Here is a 4,780-nt window from a genome sequence, read left to right on the forward strand (position 1 = left end):
TTGACAAGAAGTGCCTATATTCATTCGAGTATCAATCAGCGTCAACCAATTGTCAAACTCCAAGTATTAGGAGAGTGAACGCCAAAAATATTGCTTGGTGCATAGCCCAGAAAAACGCAGTCCAGTCTTTGGTCCCAACTTGTGCCTTTTGGTTATCGGCACATATGGTAGCGAACTATATGGCATGGAGTCTAAAGATTCCACACAAGTTGGTTGACGCGTATATTCATCTGGCACTTAATCAGTCTGCACGCCAAGGATGCTCCATTTCAGTTGAACTGCACAAAAAATTTGGGTGGTTCATTTTCTCGACCGCCGCCTTTCTCGTCTGCAATGTAGAATTTTGGCGAGATACAGGACCAAGATGAGCCAGTAAACTAGTTGGAAGAATGTAGTGGCCAAGTTGCTCAAACCTCCCTCGGCACGAGGCCACTATTTGAGGATAAACCTACAAGAAAAGTTCAGATTGTCTGTGCTTCCTCTTATGTACTCGAAAGTTTACTCGTACGAGAACTAATTTTAGCAAGAAGTACCTCCGATTGAACACCATTTACCAGTCTGTACCCTAGGTAATTAAAGTTCGTCTATGGATTATATTGGCTGTGATCTCAATCACTTGGATGCATAAACATACCGAACATGTGTATATCTGTATCATTTTGTGAATTATGTATGAATATTATTGTGTGATCTATCAATCATTTGGATGCATAGATATGCTGAGCTTGTGTATATATGAATCTTTTGATTTGTTGATAGTGAATGTTGGCTATGAATATGAACGTGTCCTGTGAACCTGAGTTTGATATGAATGTTTACCTTTTCTGTTGTATTTGTGTGAACTTGTTAGTATGCCCACTGTGGGGTATAAAACGCAGGTCTCTTATAAAATTAATGCTGTGTCCAATTTATGTTTTCCCTTCTAACCACATTATATGTACTAGCAAAAGGGCCCGTGCCTTGCAACGGGGAAAAAATATGGCACACACTTACGTTCTATTCTTCTTTACCGGGTCTCTCATTACATGTGCTCCGGTGTAATAACATCATAAATTACCAAACTGCCTTAGGAGTTTTTGTCTCAGGCACCACAGTGAGAATGATTGACAATATGAGCATCACGAGCCTGAAGAAAGTTGTTGCTATTATGACCAGCATGGCCAAGAGGATATATGATGTGCACTGACATCCAACAACAACATTTCTCATGGTTTCGGTTTTTTTTCTGAACCAGTGCTATATTTGATTATTTGGCACAAAAAGTTGTAATTCTTTCACTCCAACTACGGCCAACATGGCTCGTCATTCTTCCAAAAGATGTCCCTTATGATATTTTTTTAGAAAAAAGGAGTGCATTATCTCCTTGCTGTCGTCTAACTGAAGAAACTGAATGTGAAAATTTAATTGTATATAGACTGACCCACTCGGAGTGCATACAAAAATATTTTTATCCAAGTCGTCAGTGCCAACACGGTACCTCCAATGTCCATCTGCATCTACACGGCTAGGTATAATCTTAAGCAAGAATGAAACTACCAAGCAAACTAAGATAATAGCATGTAGCCGACCCCTGGCAGCAGGTGGTCAGGGATCATCAGCAGAGAAACATGAAGTCGGCTGACGACCGCCGAGCATGGCCAGGACCATCTTGCTCTCATGGTGGATCCCAGGCCTCTCCGTGGCTCCTCCACTCCGAGTCCACAGCCGGACCTCGGCATTCCGCCTCCATCCTCCTCCGCCCTCTGTCCCGCGTGCTCCTCCACACCTCCCTCTCCAAGCCGACGGATCCGACCTTCCCCTCGCTAGATCCGGTCCACCACGAGCCTCAAGCCACCCTGCCGCCGCACTCGTGTCCATGTCGTGCGTGGTGTAGAGGTGGCCAGCGTGTGGAACAGGCTGCGTCGCAGGCATCTGTGCGCTGCGCCTCCGCTTCCTCACCCCGGCGAGCGCCGGACTGAACAGCTTCGCGCCGGACTGCCGTTTTGTTGTATAATTTCCCTTTGTTCTCATTCTGTGTTTGTTGATTCAAGAGGCTCGTTTTTGATATGCAATTTTCCTAGGTATATAAACTGGTAGACTTTCATGTAAGCACTCGAGGTGGGATTACTCCGAGTACATGTGTGAAAATCAGGTAAGATACAGATACAGAAGCATGCATGCAGGCCGAAACATGCGTGCAGGCCCAATAAGAGAATGTGGACGTGGACCAATTATATGGACAAAGTTTTTAGTACCGCCTCGCGGCAATTGGACGGACTGTCGATCAGAACTAACGGAAAAAAACTGAAAGCGTAAATTCACGGAAAGAAGCGTATTGTGACGGTGAACCCAAAGAGTCAATCCGTGCTTTATTATTAGGCGAAGATTTATATTATTACTAATATCGTATATTTTATAGAGACTTATATATACATTATAAAAACATCCCACGTGTTGTTAACTTATAAAAGTAAATGTTTAACAGAAGTTGGCAAAGAAAATCCTGGTTGTTTTTGACTCATACACAAGGAAAATCCTGGTGATTGCATACAAAAGCTTGCGAAGATTTTAAGGACCAAATTAATAATAATGCGCTCATTTTTATTTTGAGCAATAACTCGCTAATTTCTTAATTATATATATATATATATATATATATATAAAATGTGCCTCTCGGGTTTATTCTTTGATATTAATTACTCCTTCTAACATAACATTATATATATAACGAGCCCACCTAATACGTGTATTTCATGGAAGTGCAAATGGGCTGGGATTTCTTAGAAAATATAAATGGGCCTGATTGACACGAAATTATTTGTTCACCCAACCCAGCAAATGGACTGTACATTCTAGAAAACATGGGTTAAATATATGCCACATTTTTGCAGGCTGACATGTGGGCCAATAGGTCGAAGCCTACGTAGGGCGTTGTCAACTTGGTCAACAAATGATTGTGTCATCCACAGCCATTGGATTTATATCCAACGACCATCATGCACCTTCAATTTATCATCTTCTTCCTCCAGCGTCGCCGGGACCGCCTAGTCCGGCCTCCGGCGGCTAGCGGCTCTGCTTAGCACGGATCGCTGCGAAGCGCTACCCCACCACCGGCCAGGCTATCCCTCCACCCCTCCACACCTCCTGTTATTCTCCACCGACTACAGCCCCATGCCGCAACAGAACCACTTATAACCCTTCTCCTCCTCTCAATCTACGACTCCACTACCGCGTTTTCCCATCTCCGAGTTGTTCCCGCCCGGGCCTCGCCGTCGTCCACTGCCTCGCTGCATTCGGTGCGGCGTGGTCAACAAACGAGTCATCAGAAGAGGACTGTACGTGGAGAGCCTGACGGCTGGGACCCACGAGGTCCATGGTTGCACGCAAGGAAAGTTCCTCCTTATTAAGCTGAAAAATAATGTTTCGTCCACCTGACAGATGGGATCCACTGGCTATATCTTCGCACGGAAGGAAGTGCCTCCTTGTTTTGCGAAAAAAATTATTCATCCCATTGACAGCTAGGACCTGTCAGATTTGGTGACTGACTTGTGGGCCTACTAAGCGGACGTGTATGCACGGCTTTGTCAACTTAATCAACAAATGATTCTAGCAGCTGGACCGCTAGATGTTAATCCAGCAGCCGTGCTCCTTCTTCAACCTCTGTTCTTGCTCCTGTCTCCCGTGGGCGGCACCGCGGCTGTGCTGTCGCGCAGCCGAACCAGTGAAGTTTCCCACTCCTCTCCATCTGCAACTCCACTGCCCCTTCCTCCCCATCTCTAGGTTGTTCCAGTCTAGGTGCGCTCGGCACAGTGTGGTCAACATGGTCAACAACCAAGAGTCATCGGAAGATGACTGTACGTGAGAGGCTGACAGTGGGGACGCACCACGCCCATGGACGCATGCATGCAACGGAACACGACGAGGTCAATGTGGTCAAGGAACGACTTCCATCGGAAGTATACTGTACGTGGAGAGTCTCAGCTAGGTCCATGGCCGCAGCAAGTAAGTGCCTCCTTATTACGCGAAAAATAATGATTCCTCCAACTAACAGCAGGGACCCACTGGACGGGCCACCGTATTTTTCGAAAAAAAACGTTTGCCACCTGACTACTGGGACCCACCTGACGGGCCACCGTATTTCGTGAAAAAAACGTTCCCCCCGCTGTCAGCTCGGACCCACCGGAAGTGCCTCCTTATTACGCACAAAAAAATGAATACTCCCCCGGCTAGCTGGGATCCACCTTGGTGGGAGGCTGACTTGTGGGCCTACTAAGATGACGGGGATGAAGGGCTTTGTCAACTTAGTCAATATGAACGATTCTAGCTCCAGTGAAAACCGTACAGTGTCCATCCAATGGCCCTAGTGCTTCTTCAACCTCTGGTCTTCTTGCTCCAGCCGCCCAAAGCAGCACTGGTCATGCCGCATGCTCCTTCCTCCTGTGGCTGGCTGTGCTGCCACGGAGGCCTCACCGCCCCTACTATTCCCACCATTGGCCAGGCCCTGCGGCGACGGCAGCCTCACACCATAGCCGAACCAGTGAACCCTCGTACTCCTCTCCACACGGGCTTCCACTGCCGCCTCTTCCCCGCCTCCATGTCATCCCCTTCCTAGGCCTCGCCGTCGTCCACCGCCGTGGTGCTCTCCGTGTGGCGTGGTCAACGTGGTCAAGGAATGACTTCCATTAGAAGAGTACTATATGTGGAGAGGCTGACAACTGGGTCCACGGCCACAGCCCAGTTTTTTTTTCTGATTTTCCAAGTAAGTCACTTTGTCAGGCCTGTTGGGCTGCAAATCTTTCAA

This window comes from Triticum urartu, chromosome 3A (assembly GCF_056163025.1).
Source record: "Triticum urartu cultivar PI428250 chromosome 3A, HENAU_Tu73, whole genome shotgun sequence".
Classification (NCBI taxonomy): domain Eukaryota; kingdom Viridiplantae; phylum Streptophyta; class Magnoliopsida; order Poales; family Poaceae; genus Triticum; species Triticum urartu.